Source organism: Sciurus carolinensis, chromosome 1 (assembly GCF_902686445.1).
Source record: "Sciurus carolinensis chromosome 1, mSciCar1.2, whole genome shotgun sequence".
NCBI lineage: Eukaryota > Metazoa > Chordata > Mammalia > Rodentia > Sciuridae > Sciurus > Sciurus carolinensis.
In genome coordinates this window covers 31,482,598-31,503,093 of record NC_062213.1, presented here as the reverse complement: position 1 = coordinate 31,503,093, position 20,496 = coordinate 31,482,598, and the positions used below count along the sequence as shown (strand labels likewise).

The 20,496-nt window shown below is 35.2% G+C and overlaps 1 pseudogene; it reads left to right on the top strand.

Annotated features, from left to right (window-relative positions):
• The window catches only part of LOC124979404 (proliferation-associated protein 2G4-like), a 76,377-nt pseudogene extending 56,948 nt beyond the window's left edge, over positions 1-19,429 (top strand).
• The last annotated feature ends 1,067 nt before the right edge of the window (positions 19,430-20,496 follow it).

The following is a 20,496-nucleotide window of genomic DNA, read 5'->3' as shown; positions in this document are numbered from 1 at the left end:
GGTTTAGCATGTATAGCTTTTACAATGTTGAAGTATGTTCTCACTCTTCCTATTTTTTTCTAGTGTTTTGAACATGAAGGGGTGCTGTATTTTGTCAAATGCTTTTTTCTGCATCTATGAGATGCTCATATGATTCTTGTCTTTAAGTCTATTGATGTGATGAATTACATTTATTGATTTCCATGTGTTGAACTAACCTTGCATCTGTGGGATGAACTTCAACTTGATCATGGTGCACTATTTTTTAAATATGTTTTTCTATGCAATTTACCAGTATGTTACTAAGAATTGTTTCATCTATGTTCATCAGGGATATTGGTCTGAACTTTTGATTCTTTCCTTGATGTGTCTTTTTCTGGTTTTGGTATTAGGGTGATTATTAGTCTCATAGAATGAGTTTGGAAGGATTCCCTCCATTTTTATTTCATGGAATAATTTGAGGAGTATTGATATTAATTCTTCTTTGAAGGTCTTGTAGAACTCAACTGAGAATCCACCTGGTCTTGGGCTTTTCTTGATTGGTAGACATTTAGGCTTTTGATGGTGTCTTCTATTTCATTGCTTGAAATTGATGTGTTTAAATTTTGAATGTTTTGATTCAGTTTGGGTAGGTCATGTGTCTCTGGAAATTTGTTGATGGCTTCAAGATTTTCTATTTTATTGGAGTATGAATTTTCAAAATAGTTTCTGATTATCTTCTGTTTGGAGATTCCTCAGAAAACGTGGAATGGAACCACCAATTGACCCAGCTAGCCCACTCCTCAGATTATACCCAAAGGACATAAAATCAGCATACTACAGTGACACAACCACATTAACGTTTATCACAACCACATCAATGTTTATCACAACTCTATTCATAATAGGTAAACTATAGAACCAACCTAGGTGCTCTTCAACAGATGAACGGATAAAGAAAATGTGGTATGTATACGCAATGGAATATTATTTAAGCCTTAAAGAAGAATGACATTATGGCATTTGCTGGTAAGTGGATGCAGCTGGAGAATATAATGCTAAGTAAAACAAGTCAATTCCAAAGAAGCAAAGCCAAATGTTTTCTTTGATATGCAGATATTAATACACAATAAGTAGGGGTGGCTAGGGAAGATAGAGGTACTTTGGATTAGACAGAGGGGAGTGAAGGGAGGGGAGGGAGTATAGGATAGGAAGGGTAGTAGAATGAATCAGGCATTATGATTACATATATGATTACATGACTGGTGCATATATGATTACATGGCTGGTGTAATTCTATATCATATACAATCAGAAGAATGAGAAGTTATACTCCATTCATGTATGATGTGTCAAAATGCATTCTACTGTCATGTATAACTATAGAAGAATTTATTTTTAAAATAAATCTTAAAAGCAGTAAAAAGTACATCTAAAAAATCCTATGTTTTAGGCAAGTAAAAACATTCTATGTAAGTATACATAATAGCTTTATCTACAACTATTAATGGTATAATAAACTATTTTTCTTGATTAGAGAAAAGTTAAAAACAAAGACTTAAATGTAAGACCTGAAACTATAAAATGACTATAAGAAAACAAGTAAAGTTCCATGATACTTATCTGGGCAATGATTCCCTGTATATGAACTCAGAAGTCTGGGTAACAAACACAAAAATAAGCAATGGGATTGAATTAAACTAAAAAGCTTTTGCACAGCAAAGAAAATCATTAACAAATCAAGATATGGCCCACAGATTGGGACAAAGTATTTTATTTTTAATGAATACTATTTAATCATTAGTTTTTTTAAACATGCCAGAAAAGTTAAGTGTTGTCTTTAACATTTTAACAGGAGGCTTTATTATAAATATTTATAAATCTCTCTATACAAATTGCTTGACTTTAAAAGGAAAATCATAAGTAATTATCAAATATGTAAACCTAAAGAGTTTTGCTTCTCAATTCTGTTATTTCTTTGTGAGACCAGTTAAAATATCAGACTCACATGTTTTACTTGACATTTCACTAGATTAGACTCAATTCAATAGAAATATTAGAGAATTATGTGGGTTTATGATCTTAAAAATTAATAATGGGCAATTCTAGGAATTCTATAGACTATCAAATAATATCTTACTTTGCCTTTCTTTCTTCATCTTTTCACCAGGAAATATTGAAAGGAATAATGCACTTTAATTAGTCCATGTCTCTAAAATCACTGTGTTCCTTCTCATACACAGGTGCAAACAATTTCAATGCCCACACTCTTTCATTCTTTACCTGTTTTTCTAGAGCATTGTTACCAAAATTTGTTCAAAGTAATCACCTATTTGTCTAACTGCCTTACTCTCAGTCTTCATCAGAGAAGAGGATAATACCAAACACATGAGGAATCTCAAGTTATATGAACGATGTATAGCTATTTCTTTTTCTATTCTTAATTTCTGTATATTCTTAATTTTATGTGCAATATGCACACATATAATGTAAGTAAATCATTATATAAAGCAACACTTTACCCTTCCCTTCCTGCTCCTTTATTTCCTGATTCCAAAGAGCAACTTTTTTATTTCTTTTTGCTATTTTAAACTTATCTATATATGTCTAAGTAAATGATTTTATTGCTGCATCTCGATTTTTTTTTTCAAGTTTAGACACTATCTCACGTTAGATCTGGAGACTTTGTTAGATTTAATTTTGGTATTTTAGCAAGAGATTTTCATAGATGATGTTCTATACTTCTCTTAGGCCATACATAGTGTTTACCTTTCCTTCAGTGATGCTAGCAAGCATTGATGGCTATTGCCTAGTTTAATTAATTTATTACACATTGAAAAATAACAATACTAAAATTCCATCATTCTTTTATAATTTATTATATTTCCATAAAGTAAACCTTTTCAATATCAATTATTTGATTTGCCTGAAGTACAGTCTATTTTTAAAATGATGATTAATTAAGGCTATTTAAAGACTCATTTGAACATACTTACTTAAATATAATAGATTTGCTTCAATCCATTGCCATTATTAGCCTTATTGATGTTCAAGGTCCCAAGTTAATAGTGTTCCTTGACACCCGAGTCCTTTGGATGTGACTCTACTGTCCTTGATACTTCATTGCTTTCTGGTTGTCATGATATTGCAGGCTTATCAGTATATTTCATGTTTCAGAACTGGAATTCCCCATTGCTTCAGGAATTACTGGCTCCTTTTAAGGAGAGAAATGATATTTATAGACCACATTCTGTGTTTTAAGATTTTTTATTTATACTAGATTCATTGCTTCCAGAATTTAGCAGTAGGCACATTTAGAAAATATGTCTAATGTTGAAGACACATTTAGAAAATTTTTAAAAAGATGAGTTTATGTTGATGCTTACAATTCAAATTCTGGACTAGAGAGATTTTTTTTTTTACCTTTATATGATTTATAAGTATGCCTTCTCCTGGCAAAAATCTCCTAGGCTAACATAGAAAGTATTTGCTGTAATTCATTCCTGTTCATAGAAAGTTGAGGATTTGAGGGTAGTTTTTCAGAGTTTTAGCTCTTTAATTCAGGCTGGTGGTGTTTTTGGCACTACAACTCTTTCAGAAACATTGCTGGTCTCTTGATGTCTTTGTTTCACAGAAGCTTCTCCTGTCATTAGATCCACAATTAAGAGATGTTCTACTACGCTTCATTGTAAGTATTTGAACCCTTTACTGGGCCAAATGAATGACTTCTTTACCCTGAGCCATTCTGTAAAAGTGAAATTGATTTACTGAGGGTTACTTTAAAGGAATCTTAACAGAGGGTATGGTAATCACAGTCTTAATTTAGACTTTGTCCCCACCTTGAGTCTTTAATAATAAAAATCACTATCAATTATTATTGATATTAGTAATTTGGTGTACTTTTACTTGATATGATAAAATATTAACTCTTCATATAATGAGTGATGCTGAAGACATTTTCATAGGTGTGTTCCAATATATATTTTGCACAGTTCCTCTTGTTTTCTGCTCTTTATTGTGGACTTCCAAAAGATCACAGATAATAAAAATTGTTTCTACTTCTTCCCCTTTAAAATTTCTTTAAATTAGCCTAAAAATCGTCCACATGCTATTATGGTACTTACTAGAATTTGCTCAGGTTGCCAAATTTCTGATGTGCTATAAATTCAATAAAATTATCCCATGTAAGAAAATGTAGACACAACTAGAAAACAACCAACCATGCCCTACTCTTGGTATTTATGATGAAGTTTATCTCAATTTGAAAATAGTTCTTTGACTGGAAACAAGAAACAGTTGCACCCTTCAACCCTCTATCTTGTGATTTCTGGATCTTCTTTTTCCCTTCCATTCTTATTCGGCAAACAGACTAATTCTTTTCTGAGTTCATTTTTTTTCCCTTGCAGTACTTTAAAAGCAATTTTGGGAGAATAATAGTCTATCTTGAAAACTTTGCCAAACGTAGATGTAATCTGGTATATTTTCAACCTTTTAAGTTATCCCAGGTGCCAGATTTACCAAAATTTTCACCACTGCATAGTATAGGTTATCATTTTTCTAACCTCATCACACATCAGGGCTTCTCTAACAGGCATGGTACAAATACCTTGCCTGTTTTAGTGGTTTTTAAACATTTTTGTTTTAGTTTGTCACTTCTATGTACTAATTTTCTTATTAATTGACTTGTTGTGGCAAAAAAAAAAAAAAAAAAAGCCCTAAATCTCAGAAATTTACAGCAATAACCACTGTTCGTTGCTTACAAAACTGGGCTCTGCAAGCTCTTTTGTGCTTGGCTTATATCGTGTGTCTTCACTGGAAGAACCAAGCCACTATTTGAAACTTACTTTTTTCAATATGGAAGGTAGGAAGAAGAGGAGGTGTGGCTAAGGTTTCTGCCCAGGCATGCTGCCATTGTATTTGCTCACATCCCACTGGTTAAACAAAGCCACAAGGTCATACACAAAGGTAATGAACCAGGGGAATATATGCTGACCATAGGAAAGGAAGAAGGAGAAAAAGTATGAACAAAAAATAAAATATACTGCAAAATATTTATTTAAAAGCAACTGTGTTCCTTCTAACTGCAAAAAACACTCTAAACAAAACAGTGCCTCTGATCTCTGAACATTCAGTCTAGTGTAAGAAAATTCAGCTAACCAGAGCAGTAACTGCAATGCACGGTGAATTGTGCCGGAATCTATGCCACCCAATTCAGAATCAAGTCACTAGGACAGTTTACTGGAGAAAGGAATAACTGAATTATGACCTGGATGGGGAATAGGAGTTGAACAGGAGCAGTAGGCAGGAGGAGGGTCCTTAGCAGCTTGGCATGATCAGAACCTGACGGCAACAGTGGGCAAGGGGAAAAAATATTTCCGTTGCAGTGCAAAGTCCAACCCTTTCAGAGGCACAAAATAGTGCTTGAATATTTCATATTGAGATTGTGGGTTTAAAATTATGATGTTGTAAGTCCCATAAACATTCATGGCAGTATACTGCTGTACACTGAAAAATAAAATAAGAAACTGAGACTTTCAGAGTTAGAATACCCCAAAGAGCAAAGGCAGGATTTTTGCTGTTATTCTTGTTTTTGATACTGGGGATTGAACCCAGATGCAGTTTACCATGGAGCTATATCACCAGCCCTCTATTTTGAGATCAGGTCTCTTTAAGTTTTTTAGGCTGTCCTTTCACTTTAGATCCTCCTGCCTCAATCTGTCATGTTGTTGGGATTGTGGGCATGAGCCACCAAGCCCACTGAGCAAGAGCATTTATACTGTTATACAGTCAGAGTAAAAAGCAGAAGTGGTTTCATTAAACTGCTTGTTGGACTGGCACTTTGCTTCAGCAAACTTTGTGGGAGAAATCTTCAGTGTTGAAAATAGAGTTGAATGTTGTTAATGTCATTATTTTACTATCGGGGCAACCGCTAGCAAGAAAAAAATTGCCTTGAGATTTTCAGTTTATATATCAGATCAGAAAATACAGTTGCTTTTTATCAATTAACTGCATTAAATAAACTGCAAAACCAGAAATAGAAATGCAATTTTACTCTATTACTTTTCAAGGGCATGGATTTGAGTTTGATTTGAACAGAGTGAGGAAATCTTAAGAACATCTCTATTTTGTCTCTGTGCACAGTGTACTGCCCTGTGGGAAGATCCAGGACATTTACAACATGGACAGGCCCCACCGTCCCTTTAAAATGGCCAGCTGGAGAATGTTAACGTGCTGATGACAAGCATAAAAAATAACCCTTCTGGTTCAGTTTGCACTGTTGTGCATGTATTTTAAAAGGGAAGACTCTTTCAAATATTATCCACAAAAGTATCTGGTAAAATCTGACTTTGTAAAGCAGGCCAGTATACAGAATTGTAAAATATTCTTCTTTAAGATATACTTCTAACTTGCCTTAAGTACCAGGGGAGTGCCATTCTCTGTCTTTTAGAGGATTAGACACAAGAAGTTGTAATTCCAAACAAACAAAAAAATCTAGAAAGAATCACCATGAGATATCAAATGTTGTTTCATTATTAACATGCTACATGTGATCCTTTAATCACCAAAAACATTACACGTAGGATGGCACATTTGCACTTTAGCGCCACCAATCCACATCTCTGATCTTGACTTAGGCAAAAGTATGGAAAAGGTCAAGTTAATGTCTTCCATCCACCTAGCATCCCACTGTTCTTGATACAAAATTATCCCTTCACCACCCTTCTATTAATAGCTACTATTAACTGGTCATTTAACCAGGCTCTGGCCAATGCACCAGTTCATGTATACATCTTATAACCTGATCTTAACAGATTAGGAAACTGAAATGACTCAAATGTTAATTTGCTCAAGCTCATAAAGTTAGGAAAATAGTAGAAACAAGATTTAAGATTTAAATCAGATCTTTCTTTCTTTCTTTCTTTTTTTTTTTTTTTTTTTTTTTTTGGTACTGGGGATTTAACCCGGGGGTACTTTATCAGTGTACATCCCCAACCCTTTTTTATTTTTTGTTTAGTAGACAGGGTCTTACTAAGTTGCTTGGGGCCTTGCTAAATTGCTGAAGCTGACCTCAAACTTGTGGTCCTCCTGCCTCAGACTCCCCAAATGCTGGGATTACAGGCATGAGCCACCATGCCTGGCTAAATCAGATCTTTCGGACTTCAAGAAAATACATAGTCTGACAATACAAAACACAAAACTGTGTTTAGTCTAATGTAAACCTTTAAATAACAGGAAAAGACTGAAGAAAATCAGTGATTTATATTAATAGCAGGCATTTGAATGCAAGGGTGTTTTTTTGTTTGTTTGTTTGGTTTGTTTTCTTCAGTACTGGGGATGGAACCCAGGACCTTGATACATTGTGCAGGCACTGTGCCAGTGATCTATAACCATAGTCCTTGAACACAGGTTCTAATTTTCCTGTTTGAACCTGCAGGATGTTGGCAATATAGGTGAGTACATTAATTAAGTTCACACAAATTTGAAGTCTCTAGTGACAATGTAAAATTTCTACTTGTCTTCATTCATAATTTATTTCCCTGGCAACTTTTATTTTGGTTTCTAGCTACATAAGGGAACTCTTTTCCATACACGTCTTCATCCTCATTCACTTTCAGAGTTAATTTCTCTTTCTTTAGTGTTCTAAAAGCACTTACCTGTCATAAATATATATTACATATATGTAATAACTGGTACATATCACTTTATATTTTTTATATTTTTTTCACCTTAACAATTCTTCAGAGTCTACATTGACATAGATTTTTGATGAAAGCATCTAGCGGTGCCCAGGACTGCTCAACTGCTGAATAAATGAGCATGTAACTTCTATTTCTGTATTCATATTTGAAAAATGGTAGCCAGAGGCTCAATGTAACCTAAAATGTGTGTCTGCAAAAGTTAGATTTTTCTATATGAAACTAATTCTTCTAATTCATTTCTCTTTCTCACTTTTACTTTCTTATTATCCACTCCTGTTTTCTCTTGCACTCTTACCCATTCACCTCTGCCTTTTTGCTCTCTCACTTAATTCTACCTGTCTTTCATCGCTGTCTCTGTTTCATTTCATTCTGAGGATAGGTTTCTTATCATGGTAGGAAAGATGGCCACTGACACTAGGTTCAGATTTTCCAAGTGTAGCAACATGAAAAGAAAGATAATTTGTTTTTTCTAGTAATAGGAATGCCATTCCCTGCTTTGGTTAATATTCTAATGAGAGGGAGCCAGGAATATATAGCGTAAATATCTGGAACCTGATCTGTTACCTTCTTTGGTGTATCAAAACGGTTTGCACAGTGATTATGCTGTTTAACGAACAATCCCCCAAATCTCAGCTCCATTCTTATAAGATTCTCCCTGGCTGTTCCAAAATTGCTGTTAGCAGCTGTCAAGGTCACTTGCTTCCTCATTATTATACAGTATTTGTCTCATTCCCTTAACCTTTCATTTAAAGTTTTTGGCTTTATTTCCATTGTAGTAAATTCTATCATGATGCTATCTATCTATGAGTTAATTATGAGGTAGGCTACTGCTAACTAGTTTAGGCCTGATCTATAGGTGTCAGTCAAAAAAACAGGGTAGAGTTATAGTTCTTTGAAGCACATGAAGCTGCTTAGGGGGTGATGAGTGATTATCTAAAAGACAGGGTGCTAGAGCCAAAAGAATGTGATAAAATGCTACCAGATCATGGATAGGCAGAATTAATATTGTCAAAAAGACCATACTATCAAAAGTGTTATACAGATTCAATGCAGTTCCTATTAAAATTCCAGTGACATTTTTCATAGAAATAGAAAAATCATTCATGAAATTCATTTGAAAAGATAAGAGACCCAGAATAGCCAAGGCAATCCTGAGCAAGAAGAGTGAGGCAGGAGGCATCATACTACCAGACCTTAAACTACACTACAGAGAAATAATAACAAAAATGGCATGGCGTTGGCACCAAAATAAACAGGTAGATCAATGGTACAGAATAGAAGACACAGAGACAAACCCACATAAATATGGTTATCTCATACTACACAAAGGTGCCAAAAATATACATTGGAGAAAAGATAGCCTCTTCAACAAATGGTGCTGGGAAAACTGGAAATTCATATGTAACCAAATGAAATTAAATCTCTCTCACCCTGCACACACACACACACAAAAAAACAAATCAAAGTGGATCAAAAACTTGGGCCCTAAAACAGAGACCCTGTGCCTAATAGAAGAAAAAGTAGGCCCAACTATCCATCATGTTAGCTTAGGAACTGACTTTCTTAACAAGACACCTAAAGAACAAGAAATAAAATCAAGAATCAACCAATGGGATGGATTCGAACTAAAAAGTTTTTTCACAGCAAAGGAAACAATCAATAACACTAAGAGAGAGCCTATAGAAGGGAAGAACATCTTTACCACCTGCACCTCAGATAAAGCATTAATCTCCAGGACATATAAAGAACACAAAAAACTTAACACCAAAAAAACAAATAACCCAGTCAATAAATGGGCTAAGGAACTGAGCAGATACTTCAAAGAAGAAATACAATTGATCAATAAACATATGAAAAAATGTTCATCTTCTCTTGCAATTAGACAAATGCAAGTTAAAACTGCTCTAAGATTTCATCTCACTCCAGTCAGAATGGCAATTATCAAAATTACAAGCAATAATAAATGTTGGCCAGGATATGGGGCAAAAGTTACACTCATACATTGTTGAAGGGACTGCACGTTGGTGCAACCACTTTGGAAAGCAGTGTGGAGATTCCTCAGAAAACTTGGAATGGAACCACCATTTGACCTAGCTACCACACTCCTCAGTTTACACCCAAAGGACTTAAAATCAGCCCACTGCAGTGACACAGTCACATCAATGTTTATAGTACCTCAATTCACAATAGCCAAACTATGGAACCAACCTACGTGTCCTTCAACAGATGAATGGATAAAGAAAATGTGGTATGTATACACAATGAAATATTACTCAGCCTTAAAGAAGAATGAAATTATGGCATTTGCTGGTAAATGAATGGAACTGGAGACTATCATGATAAGTGAAATAAGTCAATCCCAAAAAACCAAAGGCCTGTGTTTTCTCTGATAAGCAGATGCTAATCCATAGTGGAGGATGGGTAGGGAAGAATGAGGAAACTTTGGATTGTACAGAAGGGAGTGAGGAGAGGGGTGGAGCAGTGGGGATGGGAAGGAAGGTAGATTGAGACAGACATTTTAACCCTATATACATGTATGAAAAAAAGTTTTAAAAAATATGTTTCATTGTCAAAAAAAGATAATAAAAAATAAATAAAAGTTAAAAAAAAAAAAAGAAAAGAGCTCCTGGAACCCTGAAAAAAAAAAAAAAAAGACTGCATCATAGAGTAGTCCTGCCTTATCTATGGGGAATATGTTCCAAACTCCCCTGATGGATGCTTGAACCCTCAAATCATACCAACTCCTATATGTACTGTTTTTTTCCCCATAATATACGTGTCTATGATGAAGTTTAATATATGAATTTGTCATAGAAAGGGATTAACAATAATGAATAATAATAATATGGAATTACAGCAATATACTTTAATAAAATTGCCAGCATTACTAAAAAAAAAAAAATGCTACCAGAATCAGCTAATATCCAACAGAGAATACTGTGCTTCCATTTCAGATCTCTTATTTCAGGTTTATGGTTAGTTTACTTTGGTCTCTGGAAGAAGGACCATACAATGGTCATCATCTGTACTTTCTACCAGGAGACACCACTTCAATGATTGAACTGAGGAAATTTATGGAGTCAAAAGGAAAGATGAAGAGACACTTCATGAGGGGTGATGTTTTCCTTCTACTGTTTGAGCTAGTAATAAAAGAGCAGGTTTTTGAATTTAAACCTTTTCCTTCCCTGGAAATAACATAACATACAAATTAGAAATATGTGTGGGTACATCAGCCATTTTTCCAGTTCTAGGGGGAAAATGTTGTAAAATGTTGGTCATAATAGTGGAGGGAGAACTATCCAGAAAAAAAAATTTTAAACCCTAATGATATATATGTAAAAAAAATGGAAAATTTTCCACTAAATAAAATAAGGATACTAAAAAAACCCAACAAAACAACCTGTATATCTGATATTTCTGAAACATAATAAATACTTCAGAATAGTTAAGAAAAAATTTTAGTGATACTGAGAAAAAGATTATTGCTACTTCTGGATCACACTTATGAGTGTCTTGGACATTATGATCACTGTGAAGTGTTGCCTACATACAACTCATTGTGATTCTATGGCTCCTACCTTTTCCTTCAAGGTGATTTTGAATTACCCTGAAGATTGAGGCTATCATGTATAACTCTAATTGAAGCTTATTCCTCTGGGAAAGGCCCACAATTATCTTCTTATTCATATTTTAGAAATGAAATTAAATAATACATGAAATATGAAAAATAATCCTGGGAACATGGAGAGTGCTCAAAAAACTGAGTAGTTTATATATCTTGTTATTTCTAATATTTTGCCCCATATCATTTGAATCACTTTTCTGTAAAGGCAAATTCTGTGTACAAGTTGCTACTCCAAGGATTGAGTGGCAGGAAAGTCTACTCACACCTTTGTCTGATCTGAAAGGATGAATGAAGGAGGCAGCTGGTTTCTAGCAGCTTTACTTTGACAGCCCTCAGAGTCACCAGAGCCTCACATGCAGTTAGAACTGTGGGTAGCTTCTGGAAAAAGAGCACTTGGACATCTTCAGAATGCCAATGTTCTTTCAGGGAATAGTATCCATGTGTCTCAAAGTGAAAATTAAATCCAAACTTCCTTCGTCATCAAACACTTGCTGTTCCTCTTTGAAAACCTGGTGAATCTGGTGTTCATGAAAACATGGGTTAGTGAGGATCAGTGTGAAAGGCCAAGTAACACATGTCTTCTTCCCTTCTTAGGCGCTTCGTTTTCATGGTCCTAATAATTCCCCAACAGCAAGCAAGCAAGCAGTGAAACAAAAAGATAGAGAAATGATGCTAACAAAGTACAGTCATCTCATGGTTAATGACAGAAGAAACGCTGGTCTAATGCAGTACAGTTTGAACTGATTACTAAATAATGATATTAAATGACGCTTTAGAGGTTTGCAATTACTATGTTTTTATGCTGCAATTATTTGAGTCAAAGTTTTGTGATATGTTTTAAATGCATTGCTCTATGAAGAGCAGTAAAATAAATAGCATTCTTTACCTTGAGGGTTTTGATGTTTTAATAACTATAGAGAAGTTTTTGAAGATCATGCTAAAAATGAAAACCCAAACTAGGAAAAGTAATATGAATATTTTAATACTTATATTTACAGGAAATAAATCAAAATGAGATTTATTTACTCACTTTTTTATTCAGAGTAGACTAGGGTGGAATAACAGAAGATGTGAGAAAAGTAGTCAAACATTTTAAAAGAATTTGAATGGAATGAGGAGTGTGAAAGAAAATAGAAGACTCAAGTATAACTATGATATATTTAGTTTGTGCACCTGGAAAGATAAATTTACCATTGATTGAAATGAGAAAAACCAGAAGCAGAGCAGGTTTGGAGTAGAAGTGTAGAGAACAGGGGTTCAATGTGGAACATGAAAGTATTAAGTTTGATTTTATTATTATAAGTAGTGTAAGTACTTTCCCTTCAAGTCATTTTGATTAAATTTTTTGGTTTCCAGAGGATAATGTTCTTCAAGTCTAACCTCAGGAGGAGATTTAGCATTTAATTAATAATTTGGCTATTCATGAGTTCCACTAATGTAGCAATTTTTTGAGATTCTATACTTTGAAAACCAAAAATGTGTCAACATAATATGTAATAGCTCGCAGTTATTGTTGTCAATATATGTAAAGCACTATACTAATTGCTTTACCAATGTTATCTTGGTAAATGTTATAATCCCTACTGAACACTGTGAGATAATGTTCCCTGTTTTCCTGACAAGAAAAATTGAGGCTTTAAGAGGGCCTGGGGACACACAATGAGTACTTAGTACAGCTAGTGATATCAGTTTGACTCTAAATCCCATGCTTAAAGCCACTAAAATATATTTCATGAATTCATTTATTCTTTTGAAACATAATATTGACCTTTATACATATATTCATTAGCATTTCTAATGTTTAATTATTGTGTTCGTTTTGTGATATTTGTGTTCAATTTCATAATGAATAGACCCAAATATTCAAAATCATTCATAAACATAATTTAAGCATAATTATGTTTATGAATATGAATAACTCATTAACATAATTTAATATGGGTATTTCCAATTTAAGAATTTATTTGGCTTCAGGGCAGCCATACTGAATTATTGTCAGAATGGATAATTTATAAAAATAAGTGCTTAAATGTATTACTGATTAGCTGAAAAATATGTCAATTAAATATACTAAACTTCTTTTTGAAAATTGGGCATTCAAGTAGTAATTTTTAAAAACATGCTGTAAATGTGGGGAAGATGAGTAATAATGATTATAGGTACTTGTCTTTATTAAAATATTAAGGTGGGCACTTTAATTTTAGGGATGAAAAACAATATCCTGAAAAAAGTAAGGAAATTAATTAATTACCAATTTATCTTGAAGAAAAGGCAATCACTGGATTTTTCACAGAAAAGACCAGATCTCCCAGGACTGCCCTGTGCAAAACCAGATCAGAAGAGGAACTGTGTTGTGCAAAAAACCAAGTATGGATTAATTGTTAGTGGTTGCTCTTTTGATGTTGCATTCCTGTTTTGAGTTTTGATTGCTACCATTAAGGCTAGAGGTCATCATCACTACATTGTCAGGCCCAAGACAAGTTCCCATGATATCCATTATTCTAGTATTCCTTTCAGATAAAATCATGTTAAAAGGAACATCACTAATGCACTTTTGCAGCATGGAAGGTAGAAAGGCCAGACTGGTGCTTATTGGGGAATTGGGGAAGGAGAGGTTCATTGCCATCCCTTGGTGATAGCTGGAGTTATCAGCTGATTCTCTAAATAGAACCTCATGGAAAGTTTTCTTATGTTTAAGTTACAGGAATTTCCTTGCTTTCCACCCCCACCCCGTATTTCCCCAGTGTCTGGGGATAGGCATTATCCAATCCAAAGAGATATAGAGAATAATCCCAAAGAATGAATACACAGGTGCTGGGACATTTATCAATTAATATTCTAGGCACCCACAAAAGTGACTGGAGTTGTGAAGCATGACAGAATGGACTTGTGTTTCCATCTCTTGACTTAGAAGCTCTCTGTGCCCTATGGTAGCAGAATTGTTCTGACTGGACAGGTTCTTTTAGTATTTCCATCCTTGTTATCACCTCTTCCACAAATGAAACCTTTGTACTCTGTTCTGGTAGTCTGGTTCCTGCTCTTTCCATTCTGAACTGAACAAGCCCAGTCATAGGACCTCCCAGATGAGCCAAGGAAGGATGCCTGTTCCTTGCTCTCTCATAAATCCCCAACCTTGTCAGGATAGGATAAACTTATTCTGTTAAACATTTTGAAACGTTATTAGTTGAAACATTAAAAAGTGACTATATTCTAATTTATTCCTGTGCACTAGTAAAAAGAGAATTAGAGAAGTCTCTAAATAAGATGATTCATTCTCACACTCCAATTATTAGCATTAATCAAGAAATCCTCTTCACCTCTTAGGTTCTTATGCCTGAGCCATGAAAGATTTCATATGATTATGCGCATTTCATGTTTCTTTTTCAGATGGGCTAAATCAATCTTGAAATCTGATTCTCTCCTTTACCTCAAATTAGTAACATGTGAAGTCAACCACAATCAATGGACCCTCCTCCCCCCTCCTTCCATTTATTGTTACTAGCTCTTCTTCTGGTCAGTTATTACTTGGCATACAGTCATTTCTACCAGTTTTTCAAACATGATTTTTTTTTAACTTAATGCCTTTGCAAAAGCACTTTTTCTTTAATGACGAATTTGTTCCAGATACTTGACATATATTGAAATTTTGAAAATAGTAAGCCTTTTCAAAAAGAGCTTCTTAAAAGTCATGCAAGTTGAAATAGTAAGGAAAAAGAGGAATCAAATCATGTCTCTTTGAGACAAATTATTTTAGAAATTACTAATAATCAAAATTATTGCTAACTATCAGGAAAATAAAGTCCTCTTGTGAATTAGCATTCTTTTCTTTTGATGTCTTTTTGAATATTAATGTGGTATACTTCAACTTTATTCATTAAAAACAAAAAGAAATATGAAAAAATCAGCTCATTTAACATTAAAAAATGTTGGTTTTCCTTCAGATGGTCTATTTCCCCAATTACAATCTTAATTATTGGAATGACTATATATTTCTATTCTTAATTTAAAAATAGGTCATGAGAAAAAGTTATGCCAACACAACTAATCTTTAGATGGCTAGGGCCAGAAAAGAAACATCTATAATATTGTCCTCGCTTGCTTTTCTTTTGAAATTGTGGTGCCATGGAATATGATTTACTACCAGCCTGGACTGAGAGTTGAGCTTTGTAGAAAAGATTTATTGGCATCAACTTAGTATAAAGCCATAATCATCCCTGAAAAGGCATTTGTCATTATAAACCCTTATTTTCAGGTGCCTGACACTTTCCATTAAACTATGTTTCAAGTGGAAAAGTGATTTGTGTTTCAGATTTTTTATTCAAGCTTTTATAGACTATCATTTAAAAGTCTATCATTTCTATGAACTTTCTGGACACACTAAGGTAGTGTTTCTGGAACCCATCCCTAGGTTTCCATAAGACCAGGGTGGGAACCATAACTGTATTTTAAGCAAAAGCCTCAGGAGATTCTCCTGCAAAGTAGAAGATTCTAGAAATACTTTTTGGAAAATAGACATGTAGTTCTGTGTATATATTCAAGTTCCACCTTTTTAATAGGTGTAACTTTGAATACATTACATGACCTATCTCATTTGTTTCATTGTGTATAGTTCCTTACAAATACTTTGATCAGACAAGTAAACTTTCTTTTCACAAATAGTGAAGTTTAAGGAAAATACAGTAAGAAAGGACCTGTTATCTAAAATTCATGACAACCAACACAAACACACACAAACAAAACTACATGTGTATGTAGTTCTGGAACTAGTGATTCCATCTCTTGATCAGAATGGAAGTCAAGGTCACAGCCTGGCAAACAAAGTTAAGGGACATAAACAAGGGCTAATATTTATAGGAAGATGGACAATCAAAGACTTGGAATACCAGTCTCAGGAAAACTAAGAAGCTGAAATCATTCCTCAGATATCAATGACAGGCCCTAAGAGTTGACCAAAAAGTTTAAAGTGCTTAATGCACTTAAGATAGCCTGAAATTGTTAACTTAAATTTTACCATATTCGTTAACTTGTCAAGATTTAGAGACTTTAAGAACTGTGCACAAATTAATTAGTCTATCATTTAATCTTATCTATGCCACAAATCAGAAGAGTTCAAAAGTCAACCTAATGGCACTAGTGCATTTCAATTGATTCCAAATGTAGGGTTATTAAAGCATTTGCTTTTTTATAAAATAATTTATAGCAAGCATTATAATGTGGATTTGTGAGATCTAAGGTCACTTATTTAAAATATTCAAATTTTTTTTTTTTTTTTTAAATGGTGCTAGGAATTGAGCTCAGGGCCTCGAGCATGCTAGGCAAGCACTACAACACTGGACTATGTCCCCATCTCTACATTTTTATTTTTATGTGATTGTTGTCTTATGCTTCCTATTTGAAACTCAGACAAAACTTCCCTTTAGTCTGTTTTGGAGAAAATAAAGTGACCCATGAGATCAGTCAAAAGAAAGAAACTGCCAAGCATTAGTCCATTTTATCATGTGTCTGTTATTCTAAGTTATTCATTTTGGTGACAGTCTAATACCTGCTGGCTAAATGTTTTATTTTAAATTGAAATGTGTGTTCAAAAAAGAGTTTTGCCTTTTAGTCAGCATTTTATAAATACCCAAAGAATATTTTGTGAGGTGTTATAAGTACAAATAAAAATCTGGTAAATTTGTTCTCTTAATGTCCAAATCCTATTTAACCAAGCAGACTCACTATGAAGATAGATACAAATGCATTCATAATTTAAAATAGAAGTTTTACAATGCCACAAATATCTAGATCATCAGCAAATAGGTTTGCTTAAATATTTTCATATTGGATTAGCTGAATTATAATTATTTGGAATGGATTATAGATGATTAGAAAAGAAATATTCAAGTACTACAGATGAAAGTCTGTTGGAAAATTTTAGTTGTTTTTGATTATATAAACACTTAAAATAAGCTTGTTCATTCAAATAATCAATTGTTAATTAAACAATCAATATTTACTGATTTGCTACAATACATCAGAGGAACACAGAACCCTCATGCAGAGTTTCAGGGCTACGACGCGGCTTAGTTTCAGGGGGATGATCACATTGGGCACCATGAGGATGGTGTCCCCTGGAATTTAGTAAGGCACATTCAGTCTGCAAGCAGGATGCACAGACCCATGTCCCCAACTAGTTTACAATCCATGTAGCAGGGGAGCAGGTCAGGATTGAAGACAAGAGTGAGATACATAAAATAGTAGTCCAATAAGGCAAGAAAGTGTATGTAGCATGAGTAAGGTATAATATAGTTGGTACAGGGACTAAAAAGGAAACCCTAAGTGTCTTAGTCAGCTTTTTTTGCTGCTGTGTTCAAAAGACCTGACAAGAACAATTTTAAGGAGGAAAAGTTTATTTGAGAGCTCATGATTTCAGCTATCTTAGTTTACAGATAACTGACTCCATTCCTTGGGGCCTGAGGTGAGGCAGAATATCATGGCAGAATTTTGTGGTAGAGGAAAGCTGCAGGGAACATGGCACCAGGAAGCAGAGACAAAGTTCTCCCCCCAAAAGGACAAAATATATACCCCAAAGGCATACCCCCAGGCACCCACCTCCTCCAGCCACATCCTACCTACCTATAGTTACCACCCGTTAATCCCTATCAGGGGATCAATGCTCTGATTAGGGTAAGACTTTTACAACCCAATCAATCACCGCTAAGATTTCTTGCATTGTCTTACACATGAGCTTTTAGGGGACACCTCCCATATCTAAACCACAACACTTGGGGACACTAGGATGCTGGATCTGTGAAGGAACCACTTGAGATATAAAGAAAGAAGACATGAAGAAAAAGAATGTCCAGAAAGGGGAGAAAATTAATTTGTACCGAAGACATGAGAATGTGCTTTATTTCTTTTTCTTTCATTAGGCAATAATGAGCAGATTCAGAATAACTTGAGTAACTGAGAATATAGTTGAGGGCATGCTTTGGAGTAAATGAATTAAGTGAGAACCTTCCTATGAAACCTCCTGCCACTTGCATTTCACAGCTGTGCCTATAAGCTGTTTTCAGGTTGCACATATTTGGCCATGATGATCACTAACCCTAATGAGCCAAAATGATGTATGTGAACCTGATACCTGGACACTCCCCAATGCTCACTTTGAGAATTAACTTTGAACTTGCTTCTGGAAGCTGCTTGCCATGAACTGTTTCACTGCTACTCTACAAGATGTTTTCAAACAACTCATATTTGATCAAGTCAGTTCCTGACTTCTAAGGTGCTCCTCTGATGTAGTTTCACAGCACATGATGCTCAACTCCATCACAGCACTCTTGCACCTAGTTTTAATTCCCTCTTTACTATCCTGTGGTGTGGCGGTTAGTGGTGTTGTTAGTGGGGAGGGTGGTTCTGTTTACAGCCTGCTTTTGGGAAGAGAGATATCAATAGTATTCAGTGAGGGGCCCACGGGCAGTGAACCTGCTGTAGTGGTGGTTGTAGGAAGATGTGGGGTAAGAACAAGAAGCAGAAGAAAACTCACTGAGAACCTGAGATGGAGCGTTTACTCATCAACTGAGTACTTCTGTGTTTGGTGGAAGCATCCAGCTCAGGTATGCTGGTTCTGAATCTGTGTGAGAAAGGTGATGTCATAATTATAGAAGAAACAGAAAATCTTTAAGAAAGAAAAAAAAAAAGGATGCTGCCTTTTCTACCAGCTTTTTGGTAAGTAACTGTGTGTGTCATGTCTCCTCTTTGAAGAATAAGTAGAACTATGTTCTGAAGTCAGGTGATTTGGTAAAAATTGACCTTGAAGTCCACATGGATGACTTCATTGCTAATGTGGCTCACACTTTTGTGGCTGATGTAACTCAGGGAACCCAAGTAATAGGGAGATGTCAGTATGGAAGCTCACAGCCTGGAGCGAAGTTGCCCAACTTTTTTTACTGCACACCAGTAGAAGGTATGCTGTCATACCAAGTGAAGCAGCATGCCAGCTATAGAGGTTAAAATCATCATCCATAATCCTGCAGAGCCACAGAAGAGGTACCATGGAATAACTGAATTTGAGGTATGTGAAGTATATGCCATAGATTTTATGTTTGTTAAGCTCACAATGAGAGACAACGCAAGAAAGCTTGGAAGAGAAATGACTGGGGTATAGTCTTAACCTAATCAGTGAATTAATTCCTGATGGGATTAACTGAGTGTTAACTGAAGTGGTAGGGTGCGGCTGGAGGAGGTGGGAACTGGAGGCGTGGCTTTTCGGTATATATTTGTATCTGACAAGTGGAGACCTCTCTGCTTTCTGATCAACATGTGAGCTTCTGCCACACTCTCCTGCCATGATATTCAGCCTCAGCTGAAGTCACAAGGAATGGTGCTGGACTTCCATGGACTGAGATCTCTGAAACCATGAGCCCTTAAATAAACCTTTCCTTCTCTATAGTTGTTCTGGTCAGGTCCTTTACTCACATTAGCAACAAACAAACAAACAAAAAAACCTGACTAAAACAGATGTTCTCAACTCATGAGAGAACAAGGCCACGGATGCAGCACAGAGGACCAACATTTACAAGCAAACCCCCTCTAAACAATATAGCCAGAAAATGAAAACTTGATGTGACTTTTTCAGTGAAGTGTAAAGGTATTTTGATGCCTTTTCATTTACTTTAAAAGTATTCGAGGATGAGAGGAAGGCTCACATGGGTGTGGTGGAATGTGCCAAACGTGAACTGCTATAACTCTTTAATATTCTCTATGAGGAGTGTGAATTTGTTGCCCAGTTTAAATTTTTAGTTTTACACAGTAGGAAAAACAAAAAACAAAAAAAACCACAGTGGTCCCTTCGAGCCTGGATTCTACAAATCTGAGATGGAGATCCAGGATGCAGAGCTAAAGGCCCTTCTCCAGAGTTCTGCAAGTTGAAAAACCTAGAAAAGGGAAAAAAAGAAGAAAGAAAGAAAGAAAGAAAGAAAGAAAGAAAGAAAGAAAGAAAGAAAGAAAGAAAGAAAGGAAGGAAGGAAGGAAGGAAGGAAGAAATGGAGGAAGAAAAAGAAAGAAAGGAAGAAAGAGGGTAAGAAAGAAAAAAGGGAAGGAAGGAAGGAAGGAAGGGAGGGAGGGAGGGAGGGAGGGAGGGAGGGAGGAAGGAGGGAGGGCTGGGAGGGAGGGAGGGACCCAAGAATGCAAAGGGCCTTCAGCTCTGTATCCTGAATCTCCATCTCAGATTTG